This window comes from Xenopus tropicalis, chromosome 7, assembly GCF_000004195.4.
Source record: "Xenopus tropicalis strain Nigerian chromosome 7, UCB_Xtro_10.0, whole genome shotgun sequence".
Taxonomy (NCBI): Eukaryota; Metazoa; Chordata; class Amphibia; order Anura; family Pipidae; genus Xenopus; species Xenopus tropicalis.
In genome coordinates, this window is record NC_030683.2 from 6,760,421 (window position 1) to 6,773,310 (window position 12,890).

Genomic DNA, 12,890 nt, shown 5'->3' on the forward strand with positions numbered 1-12,890 from the left:
TATATGATTACTATATATAAATGTACAAGGGGACTTATAACACCAACCTACTTTTCAGTAAGCCCCACCCCTAGATGATGACTGGTTGGTAACTTAGCACTTAGAGAGGGTCAGACTGGGGATGCAGGGCCATTCTGTCTCAGGGGGCCCTGCCCCCACCTTCACAGCCCCCTCTCGCAGGGCCCCAATACCCTCCAACCCCCTACCCCTGCAGCTCGTTGCGGGAGGGAAACTGAAGATTGTGGAGCACCCCGGGGGTTTAGGTCCCCACCGGGTTTTTTCCTAGTGCCCCAGTGGCCCAGTCCCGATGCTGCACCTAGAATACAATACTAAGGAGAAGCTGACGTCATTTATGCTGCACTAAGTTTACAATTGCATGGGCAGTACCTATTCCGCATGCCCAAATTTGAGACAAATATGAACGAAAATCCACTTACCTGTAATTGATGTCTGAAATCTGCAAGAAACAGGGGATAAACTTTAGAAAAGTACAGTATTCCATTGCCCCATAACTATGTTATTACACAGAAACAAGGGCATTGATTGGACATCAGCGCTTATTAAAGGGGTGGTTCAACTTTAAGTTAACTAGAATGAAACAATTCTAAGCAACTTTTCAATTGGTCTTCATCATTCATTTGTTTACAGTTTTTGAATTATTTGCCTTCTTCTTCTAACTCTTTCCCAGTTTTTAAAGGGGTCACTGACCCGGCAGCCAAACCTATTGCTCGTGAGGCTCCAGTTTTATTGTTACTGTTACTTTCTTTCTATTGAGTCCCTCTCCCTATTCATATACTAGTCTTTCACCAAATCACTCCTTGGTTGCTAAGGTAAGGGGCCCTTAGCAATCAAATAGCTGAAACTCCAAACTGAGAACTGGTTCAGAACTGAAAATGAAATAATTAAAAAAAATAATGAAAAATGAAGACAATTGCAAATTTTCTCAGAATTCACTCTCTACATCATACTAAAAGTTAAGCCCCCTTCATGTAGTAGATTACACTGCTTACTAAAGGTTCTCATTGGCTGAGGGTAACTGAGCCAGCCTACTGGCATTGAGATGATGCTGGCATTTAGCTGACATGCCCACCTTATATACGGAGAATAATCAGGCTTCTTAATAAGTTATTATGGGTTTAATATGTGATGAGTATGAGTAATGCTGTGGGCAATGCCGGCCCTGATTATGGCTCTTTTCTCCCAGGGCAAGTGTGGGTTGGCCCCCATTTGATGCAGTCTCTCATTAATAGGTCAAAGTGGCCCTTGTACAGTGACTTACCTGATTTTCTCCAGGTTGTAGATTTTCTTTAAGAGAACCACTCGGAATCGTACTGTGAGATAAAAGTTCACGTGACTCCATCTAACTTGAACGGGACATCAGGATCGTTTATTCTGTTTTTTTTTTCACCCAGTTACAGTCAAACAAATGGCCCATAGGCTTGCTTCCTTATTGGTTAGACTAGTCCTCCCCAAGGAGCACAAAAGCACAGAACAACATTTAGTAGACAACAGAAGATACTAAACTCCCGGGGGTTTGCCAAACACTATTTGTCTGTAAATCTGATGTTCCTGTCCCAGAACAGACTGGCATGAAATGTTACATGATATTTCTGAATTTGACATTATTTATTATAAGCGTCTCTTGCCAGTATTTATATATTTGTTAAATGGGTTAAAAGTAGTATGTGCGGGCCGGCCCAACACCTGCAGGACTCGTGGTGGGCGGCCGACTTCTGCACACCAATGTCAGGTCACAGGCAGGTTGAAGCTCTTCCTTTCACTCTCCCTGGCTGAGGACCTTACTGTGTCTCTTCAGGCCTCTGGTGTGTGCCTTTTAAGACTTGTATCTGCTTGCCCTGCACCCTTCCATGGCATCATAGCGGGGCGGGTCCTATAAAATTTGGAAGGCGCACTGGGTTAGGGTGGGTGCGAGTGATGGAGCAGTGGGTTAGGGTTTGGTGTGGGGGTGAACATTGGTTGGGTTGGATGGTGAACAGGGTTTATGGTCGTGGTGTTGTAGTGGGTTGGGAGTGTGGTGGGAGGGAACATGGGTTTGGTTGGGTGGGGTGGTGGAACAATTGGTAGGTTATGGTGGAACAAGTGGGTTGGATGACATTGGGTTGGGTTGGGTGCGGGTGTGGAACACTGCGGTTAGAGTTGGTGGGTGGTAGGGTTAGTTGTCGGGGTAGTGGAGAAGCGGGTTATGGTTGGGTGTGGGTTGGTGGAGCGGAGGGTGTGGTAGTGGAACATGGTTAGAGTTGGGTGGCAGCTTTGTGAGCTAGTGAGTGGGCGTGGAGAAGGCGTGTTAGGGTTGGGTGTGGTGGTGGAGCAGTGCGGTAGGGTTGGGTGTGAGTGGTGGAGCGGGGGTTGGGGTTGGGTGTGGTGCAGTGGGTAGGGTTGGGTGGGGTGTGGAGCAGTGGGTTAGGTTGGGTGGGGTGCAGTGGGTTAGGGTTGGGTGTGGTGGTGGAGCAGTGGTTTAGGGTTGGGGTGGAGTGGTGGAGCAGGGTTAGGGTTGGGTGTGTTGAGTGGGTTGGGTTGGGGGTGGTGCAGTGGGGTTAGGTGGGTGTGGGTGTGGAGCAGGGGTAGGGTTGGTGTGGGTGGTGGGAGCAGTGGGTTAGGGTTGGGTGTGGTGGTGGTCAGTGGGTTAGGGTTGGGTTGTGGGTGTGGTGCAGTGGGTTAGGGTGGGTGTGGGTGGTAAGGGTTAGTTGGTGTGGGTGTGGAGCAGTGGGTTGGTTGGGTGTGGGTGGTGGACAGGTTAGGGTGGGTGGTGAGTGGTTAGGGTTGGGTGGTGGGTGGTGGGTTGAGTTGGGTGGTGTGCGGGTAGGTGTGGGTGGTGAGGTGGGTGGGGAGTGGTGGCGGGTTAGGTGGGTGTGGGTGGTGGGCAGGGGTTAGGTGGTGGATAGCAGTGTTAGGGTGGTGTGTGCAGTGGGTTAGGTGTGGTGGGCATGGAGTGTTGTGCATGTATTGGTGTGGGTGTGCAGAGGGTTGTGCGTGCAGGAGGTAGTGAGTGGTAGACGTTAGGGTGTGGTATGACGTAGGGTGCGGGGTGAGAGCGAAGGGTTGATGTGGGTGTGGAGCAGGGTTAGGGGGGTGGGTTGGTGGTGAGGTGGTGGAAATTACCTGTTTGCCTGGTTTATATACAGCTTTGTCCGTCTGAATGAAAGTACTGGTTCTTTCTCCTCTTCACTAGAACTTTGCTGCTGTGTTATGGTCTCCCCTGCGCTCTCAATGAGAATTTCCATGGTGGCACTTCTCATTCCCTTCAGAGGGCGGAGGCACCTGAATGGGAGAGAATACTTATGACTTGTGGGTTCTGAGTTAATGTCGTGGTGGCTTCCCTTATTTTCTGGTTATATTTCTAGTTCCATTCTGGTTGCTGAGAGTGTTAGGTTACACGTATAGGCGTCCAGATCAATATGTGTGTCGTCAGTGTTAGGAAGGTTTGGACAATGCACATTAAACATCTCTAAATGAGACAATAACACACAACTGTTAAAACGCACTGGGGATGGTGAATACGGCAGTGGCTCCCATTGTCTCAGGATGTTATCACGGCACAAATAATCCTCCTTTTTATTCCCATTTTTTTTGCAGTGCCCTTTTGTCCCAATGTCTCCATAAGTGTAAGTGCGTGGCATTAACCCTATCAGCAACCTCCAGCTGTGTAAGAGAGTTCCCCCAGTACTTTACATTTTGTTCCTGGTTACTCTCTTAAGGTGCCCATACACGGGCCGATTGTAGCTGCTCTATCGGTCCCTTAGACTGATTCGGCAAGCTTTTCAGCCCATGTAGGGGCACCAACAACGGGCCTACTGACGACATCTGGCCTGAAATGGGCAGATATGGATCGGGCAGGTTAAAAAACCTAGTCAGATCGGGGACTGCATCGGCTCAATGATGCGGCCCCGAACCGACTGCCCCATTACCGCTGTATAATTTGATCATTTGGCCCCAGAGCCAAACGACTGAATTAGCCTGAATTCGCCAATATTGCCCACCCGTAGGTGTGGATATCGGGAGAAGATCCGCTCGCTTAGCGACCTTGCCAGGTGAGCAGATCTTTACATGTATGGGCACCTTTACTATTGGTCAGGGAGTGGCAGATGTTTCGCCCCACCTGGAAAATCTCTTTTTGTCTTTAATCTCTATGGGGCAATATAAAGCAGGGTGAGGAAACTGCCTCTAATGGTTTCCATTTGTAGTTGTAAGGGGAAGCAAACCCTACAACTGCGATGGGGCCCCTGATAAAGTGGGGAATTTGCTTACTCTGTAAATCATGTTTTTCAGTGCAAGGAGAGTAGAATTTTGTCTCCCCACAATTAAGACTTAAGAATATGCCGCCATTATATACATTAGGATAATCATTAACCCGCTGACGAGCTTTCGTAAATAAGGCAAGAGTTATTTAAATATACTGTATGTTGAAAGTATACGGTTGCTAGAATTCTTTGAAAGATCCAAAGGATAATGCGCGTGGCAGGGCTAAACTAGATACAGGGGTCAACCGAGAATAAGTGACAGTTAGTCGGAGCTCCCCGTGGCTCCTATTGATTTTGATGAGGAATGTGCGGAAGTGCTAGTGAAATCTCTTCTCCTTGAGTTACTCTTAGGGCTGATTTAGTAACCACGAATCCGACCCGAATTGAAAAGTTTGACTTGAAAACGAAATTTGTTGCGATTTTTCGTGTTTTGCGATTTTTCGGTTCTGTGAATTTTTCGTTCCAATCGATTTTTGCGAAAAAGCGAGTTTTCGTATCCATCGAAGTTGCGTAAAAAGTTGCGCATTTTGCGTGCGTAAAACTGCGAAAGTTGCACATTTTCGGTGCGTTAAAACTTAAGCTCGAAAATGCGCTAACTTTTGGAGTTTTTAAGCTACGCAATGCGAAATGGCAACTTTTTAGAACTTTCGTATGGATAGGAAACTCGCGTTTTTACGCAAAATTGGATCGAAAAATCGTAAGAATCGAAATCGCAACATACGAAAAATGCAAAGTACGTATTAGAAAAAAATACGATCGGACTCATTGACCCGTTCGTGGGTAAGTAAATCAGCCCCTTAGTATGATATACAATTCTAAGCAACTTTTCAATTGGTCTCATTATTTATTTTTTTTATAGTTTTTGAATTATTTCCCTTCTTCTTCTATCTCTTTGCAGCTTTCAAATGGGGGTCACTGGACCCGGCGCCAAAACCTATTGCTCTGTGAGGCTCCAGTTTTAATTGTTATTTGTTATTTTATATAATTTATTTTTTCTATTTCAGGTCCTCCCTATTCATAGATTAGACTTTGATTGAAACCACCCCTGGTTGCTAAGGTAATTGGATCCTAAGCAACCAAATAGCTACAAAACTCCAAGCTGGTGAGCTGCCAAACACAAACTGAATCATTAAAAACTAAACATGATAAAAAATGAAGACCAATTGCAAATTTTTTCAGAATATACTCTCTACATCATACTAAATGTTAACCCAAAGGTGAACAACCCCTTTACAAAAAAAACTTGTACGGATGGTGCTGTGGGGCTGATGGGTACCTGGAATGTAACACAGCTGAAGAGGGATTTCTGCCGGAGGTTCTCTCTATCACGTTGAGTTCCGTTCGGCCATTTCAAGGTAACCTGTATCCGGCTGTCTCCCTCCGCCCACTGAGGTGCACACAGGCTTGTTCGGAGCTATGGGCAAGCGCATCTCCGAGGGGAAGACCACAGCATAATGCCTGTTGGGAAATCAATTATATAATAAACATAATATTTAGCCAGTGCAGGTAGCTAGGGGCAGCGCCAGAGCGAGGCTGATTTTTTGCAGCAAATGATTTTTTGGCTGCCGCGGGGGTCAGTGACCCCCATTTGAAAGCTGCAAGATATAGAAGAAGGAGGCAAATCAATCATAAACTATAAAAAAAATAAAGAATACCAATTGAAAGTTGCTTAGAATTGGCCTTTCTATAAATTACTACGGGCACATTACTAATCCATGAACGTCCAAAAGCGTCCGAATGCGTTTTTTTTCGTAATAATCGGTATTTTGCGATTTTTTTTGTCGCCGTCACAATTGTTTTCTTATTTTGCGCAACTTTTTTGTCGGCCGTTTACAACTTTATCGTATGTTTTTCGCGACTTTGTCGTCACCGTCGCGAAACATTCGGATTGGTTTTTCCGCGTTACTATAGCGCGAATACTGTAAAAATCGCGACGGCGGACGGAAATAATCACGCAAAATACAAAAAGTCGTGACGGCGCAGAAAAGTCGCCAACAAATACAAAAATCGTGACAGGACGAAAAAAAAATGAAATTTTCGTTTCTCAATCGTTTTTTTTTCCATTTGGGATTCGGGATTAGTAAATGTGCCCCTAAAAGTTAACCTGAAGGTGAACCACACATTGACACATACATAAAAACATCTTAACCGGCCTTTGAAATAAATGCAGAAAAGACAACAAATATGCAACTAACTGTGAGGCGGATCCCCCTTCCCTGCTTTGGGGCAACAATGGGGCACAGCCTTACGGCTTTAAAATCTTCACCCATATAAAATAAATTAAGAATTCATATTTGCACGGTACCAGAAGCAATCAGTAATCAGCTTACACAAATACTCACAGCTTTGCCTCCAATGTCCAGAGAGATGCAGTAGGACCAGCGCCAAGCCAGGGCCCTGAGCAGCACCATGTTGCACGTCCTCAAGTCTGTTCTGCTGTGCCGGGGGACTCAGTGCCGTTCATTTATGTGACTTGCCCACCCACACTCCAACTTGTCTCACAATCACTCCGGGCTGGTTCACTGACCATGGATGGCAAATATTTGTTCTACTGAACTCAAGGCCTTGCAGGGGTTAGTATGTACACAGCTGTTTGTGTTGTGTCCAATGGCTTTTGGAACCCATAAATCTGTGCAACTAGGAAACAGTGGGAAGCTCAGATAAGGAATTGAGCAGTAAACAGAATTTATATGAATGAACAGGAAGAAATAAAGTGGCTGAGATAAGCAGACAGTTACTGTGTATTTGGGAATCTGGGCCTCTGCCCGTCTGTATGGTTGGGGTAATAACCTTCCTATGGTGCTCCCTCGGCAATGTCCTGTTACTGGGGATTCAGCTTTACCCTTCCTTCTGTTCCTGTGGGTGATCTTCCTCTCATTGACAGGGATTTTAACTTTAAATTAACTTTATGATGTAAGATGGAGCTATTCTGAAGACAACTAGCAATTGGTCTTCATTTTTCATTATTTGCGGTTTGTGGATTTATTTAGCTTTCTGTTCAGCAGTTCTCCAGTGTGGAATTTCAGCGCTGCTAGTTCTAGGTTCCAATTTAACCTATCAACCAGACGTGGAGTTATGAATAGCAGAGGGCCTGAATAGAAATATTAAGGAATAAAAAGTAACAATAACAATAGAAACTGGAGCCTCACAGAGCAATAGGGTTTGGCTGCGGGGAGTCAGTTTTTTTGTTCAGCAGCTCTACAGTTTGGAATTTCAGGATTTGGTTGCGTAGGGTTCTGTTCAGCTTAGCAACCAGCGCAATGGTTTAATGAGAGACTGGAATATGAATAGGAGAGGGGACTGAATAGAAAGACAAAGTAATAAAAATAACAATAGCAATTCAATTGTAGCCTTATAGAGCAATCAGTTTTCAGTTTTGACCCCATTTGAAAGCTGAAAAGCTGTTAGCAGTGGAAGGCAAAATAATTTAAACACATTAACATAAATGAAAGAAGACCAACTGCAAAGTGCTAGGAATAGACATATCTATAACATTCTAAAAGGTTTAAAGGAACCACTCCTTTAAGGATAAACAAAGTATTCCATTGCAGCATTGTCATTAGAAAGCCCTTTGGAAACTCACCACTTCACTCACTCACGTCTCCCCACTCTGAATTCTCCCTGCAGGTGATACGGCGCTCCTCCCCACTGGCCCTGGAGTGGCTTTGCATACATCCAATGGCAGCCACAAGTGACTACAGCTGGAATAAAGTGTTATGTAAAAAAAAGTAAGTGCTTGGGAAAATAAATCAGTAGTTTGGGGGGCAGGTTGTGCTGTCAAATCAGTATGTGGTTCTTGTTCTTTAAAGAGGGACAAGACGTGACCTTTATCAGGGTGAAAGTGCTGGGATAGAAGCCGACAGGAAGGAAGGCCTGAGGTGAAAATGCTGGGATAGAAGCTGACAGGAAGGAAGGCCTGAGGTGGAAGTGCTGGGATAGAAGCTGACAGGAAGGAAGGCCTGAGGTGAAAATGCTGGGATAGAAGCTGACAGGAAGGGAAGGCCTGAGGTGAAAGTGCTGGGATAGAAAGCCGACAGGAAGGAAGGCCTGAGGTGAAAGTGCTGGGATAGAAGCCGACAGGAAGGAAGGCCTGAGGTGGAAGTGCTGGGATAGAAGCCGACAGGAAGGAAGGCCTGAGGTGGAAGGCTGGGATAGAAGCCGACAGGAAGGAAGCCTGAGGTGGAAGTGCTGGGATAGAAGCCGACAGGAAGGAAGGCCTGAGGTGAAAGTGCTGGGATAGAAGCCGACAGGAAGGAAGGCCTGAGGTGAAAGTGCTGGGATAGAAGCCGACAGGAAGGAAGGCCTGAGGTGAAAAGTGCTGGGATAGAAGCCCGACAGGAAGGAAGGCCTGAGGTGAAAGTGCTGGATAGGAAGCCGACGGGAAGGAAGGCCTGAGGTGGAAGTGCTGGGGATAGAAGCCGAACGGGAAGGAAGGCCTGAGGTGGAAGTGCTGGGATAGAAGCCGACGGAAGGAAGGCCTGAGGTGGAAGTGCTGGGATAGAAGCCGACGGAAGGAAGGCCTGAGGTGGAAGTGCTGGCGATAGAAAGCGACAGGAAGGAAGGCCTGAGGTGAAAGTGCTGGGATAGAAGCCGACAGGAAGGAAGGCCTGAGGTGAAAGTGCTGGGATAGAAGCCGACAGGAAGGAAGGCCTGAGGTGAAAGTGCTGGGATAGAAGCGACAGGAAGGAAGGCCTGAGGTGAAAGTGCTGGGATAGAAGCCGACAGGAAGGAAGGCCTGAGGTGAAAGTGCTGGGATAGAAGCCGACAGGAAGGAAGGCCTGAGGTGGAAGTGCTGGGATAGAAGCCGACGGGAAGGAAGGCCTGAGGTGGAAGTGCTGGGATAGAAGCCGACGGGAAGGAAGGCCTGAGGTGGAAGTGCTGGGATAGAAGCCGACAGGAAGGAAGGCCTGAGGTGGAAGTGCTGGGATAGAAGCCGACGGGAAGGAAGGCCTGAGGTGGAAGTGCTGGGATAGAAGCCGACGGGAAGGAAGGCCTGAGGTGGAAGTGCTGGGATAGAAGCTGACGGGAAGGAAGGCCTGAGGTGAAAGTGCTGGGATAGAAGCCGACGGGAAGGAAGGCCTGAGGTGGAAGTGCTGGGATAGAAGCCGAAAGGAAGGAAGGCCTGAGGTGGAAGTGCTTGGGATAGAAAGCCGACGGGAAGGAAGGCCTGAGGTGGAAGTGCTGGGATAGAAGCCGACGGGACGGAAGGCCTGAGGTGGAAGTGCTGGGATAGAAGCCGAAAGGAAGGAAGGCCTGAGGGTGGAAGTGCTGGGATAGAAGCCCGACGGGAAGGAAGGCCTGAGGTGGAAGTGCTGGGATAGAAGCCGACGGAAAGGAAGGCCTGAGGTGAAGTGCTGGGAGAGAAGCTGACAGGAAGGAAGGCCTGAGGGGGAAAGTGCTGGATAGAAGCTGAAGAAGGAAAGCCTGAGGTGGAAGTGCTGGGATAGAAGCTGACAGGAAGGAAGGCCTGAGGTTAAAGTGCTGGGATAGAAGCTGACAGGAAGGAAGGCCTGAGGTGAAAGTGCTGGGATAGAAGGCCTACGGGAAGGAAGGCCTGAGGTGAAAGTGCTGGGATAGAAGCCGACGGGAAGGAAGGCCTGAGGTGAAGTGCTGGGATAGAAGCCGACGGGAGGAAAGCCTGAGGTGGAAGTGCCTGGATAGAAGCCGACAGGAAGGAAGGCCTGAGGTGGAAGTGCTGGATAGAAGCTGACGGGAAGGAAGGCCTGAGGTGGAAGTGCTTGGGATAGAAGCCGACGGGAAGGAAGGCCAGAGGTGGAAGTGCTGGGATAGAAGCCGACGGGAAGGAAGGCCTGAGGTGAAAGTGCTGGGATAGAAGCCGACGGGAAGGAAGGTCTGAGGTGGAAGTGCTGGGATAGAAGCCGAAAGGAAGGAAGGCCTGAGGTGGAAGTGCTGGGATAGAAGCCGACGGGAAGGAAGGCCTGAGGTGGAAGTGCTGGGATAGAAGCCGACGGGAAGGAAGGCCTGAGGTGGAAGTGCTGGGAGAGAAGCTGACAGGAAGGAAGGCCTGAGGGGAAAGTGCTGGGATAGAAGCTGAAAGGAAGGAAGGCCTGAGGTGGAAGTGCTGGGATAGAAGCCGACAGGAAGGAAGGCCTGAGGTGGAAGTGCTGGGATAGAAGCCGACGGGAGGAAGGCCTGAGGTGGAAGTGCTGGGAGAGAAAGCTGACAGGAAGGAAGGCCTGAGGGGAAAGTGCTGGGATAGAAGCTGAAAGGAAGGAAGGCCTGAGGTGGAAGTGCTGGGATAGAAGCTGACAGGAAGGAAGGCCTGAGGTGGAAGTGCTAGCGAGTGCATCTACATCTTTTCTTCCATTGCTTGTCCCTTCCTCTGGGAAACAAATGCAGATAAATGTTATAAAGGAACCCAATGAACATGAACACAGTTTGTTCTAGTCTAGGAACTCATAGCAACCGACCCAAAGCAATCATGTCCTTTCAGTACTGTAACTGACCAGAAAAAAATAACTGCTGATTGGTTGTTGTGGGTTTATTGGACCAGGGGAACATTGTCCCAATTTGTACACAGATCATCATGTATCTTTATTCCAATATCTGATTACAGAAAGCTTGGGACATGGGGTAGTGAAACCTGCAACCAGTGGGTAAGGAATGGGGGAAAGGGAATGGGGCAGGTAACTAGAAACATAAACAGGGCACAGATAGATGTTAGGGATACACAAACCCCGAATCCACCCCAATGGATACTGAATGCAAGGGGTAAAAATCACTGTGTGCTGAAATTTTTTTTCCCCCCTAACATGTAACCCTTCCGCATGCTATGGGCTGTTTCTTAAAGGGTTAAACAGGAAGTGACGTAAGCATAGCAACATAGCAACACTCCTTACAATGGTCACCAATGTATAATCACATGGCAACCGTCCAAGCCTGCAAGGCAAATACAGAACACAAAGAACAATAAAAAAAAAGGGAATTCATTATAAATACAGTTTTTGCACTTTTATATATATTTACACAGTCCCAGGTTTCAGGTTCGGGGGGGTTGGGGTTTCTTTTGGGGTGTCTTGCTGGGACTAAAACGTTAATAAACACCTATAAATAATTTCACCTGCTCATAAGTACCATAAGTGCGTCACTTTTTATCATACGGATATTTATATCAACCTGATATATATGGTATATATATACAGGTATCGGACCCCTTATCCGGAAACCCGTTATCCAGAAAGCTCCGAATTACGGAATGCCCGTCTCCCATAGACTCCATTTTAATCAAATAATTCAGAATTTTAAAACTGATTTCCTTTTTCTATGTAGAAATAAAACAGAACCTTGTAATTGATTCCAACTAAGATATAATTAATCCTTATTGGGGCAGAACAGCCCTATTGGGTTTATTTAATGGTTAAATGATTCCCTTTTCTCTGTAATAATAAAACAGTACCTGTACTTGATCCCAACTAAGATATAATTACCCATTATTGGGGGCAGAACAGCCCTATTGGGTTTATTTAATGGTTAAATGATTCCCTTTTCTCTGTAATAATAAAACAGTACCTGTACTTGATCCCAACTAAGATATAATTACCCCTTATTGGGGCAGAACAGCCCTATTGGGTTTATTTAATGGTTAAATGATTCCCTTTTCTCTGTAATAATAAAACAGTACCTGTACTTGATCCCAACTAAGATATAATTACCCCTTATTGGATGCAAAACAATCCTATTGGGTTTAATTAATGTTTTATTGATTTTTTTGTAGACTTAAGGTATTGAGATCCAAATTACGGAAAGACCCCTTATCCGGAATACCCTTGGTCCCGAGCATTCTGGATAATGGGTCCTATACCTGTATATATATATAAAAGGGGTGGGGACTGGGCCAGGATGCTTCTCCAAAGGGAGGTATTCTGGATTAAAAAGCTGGGCACCCTAGTACAGGTATGGGATCCCTTATCCGGAAACCCGTTATCCAGAAAGCTCCGAATTACGGAAAGCCCGTCTCCCATAGACTCCATTTTAATCAAATAATTCAGAATTTTAAAACTGATTTCCTTTTTCTCTGTAGTAATAAACCAGTACATTGTAATTGATCCCAACTAAGATATAAAGAATCCTTATTGGATGCAAAACAATCCTATTGGGTTTAATTAATGTTATATTGATTTTTTAGTAGACTTAAGGTATGGAGATCCAAATTACGGAAAGACCCCTTATCCGGAATACCCTTGGTCCCGAGCATTCTGGATAACAGGTCCAATACCTGTACCGGCAGGGCTGAATGAATGTTGTTCATTTCTGTGCTTTTTGGACCAGAGGTGAAGTGCAGTCCTGGATAAGATATTGGTTATATTAGTTACTAACTCATAAGTGATGTCTTTGTATATACTTTCTTGACTTTTTTGAAGTACTATATGTATTTGCTCTGTGATATGTAATTTTGTTGTCAGTAGAAAAGTATGAACTGTTTTTTAACCTATTGTATTTCTCGTACTGCACACTTCCTTGTGTATAACAATAACCCGAGTTATCATTTATTCCTTCTACAGGGTTGCCTTTCCCTGTCATGTGATTGGGGTGGGAGTGTGCGGTTGGGTGAGTGTTACAGGTTTTATCTATTTATTCACTGATTTTAATTGTATATATGGTCTTGATAAA

At 46.1% G+C, this 12,890-nt stretch overlaps 1 protein-coding gene across 1 annotated transcript in view; it reads right to left on the bottom strand.

Annotated features, from left to right (window-relative positions):
* Window positions 1–12,890, bottom strand: part of a2ml1 (alpha-2-macroglobulin-like 1) — a 214,001-nt gene that overhangs the window by 196,723 nt on the left and 4,388 nt on the right. Inside the window, 2 exon segments of the mRNA NM_001113027.1 lie at window positions 7,214–7,350; window positions 7,843–7,960. The gene's annotated coding sequence lies outside the window, so the exon portion shown is untranslated.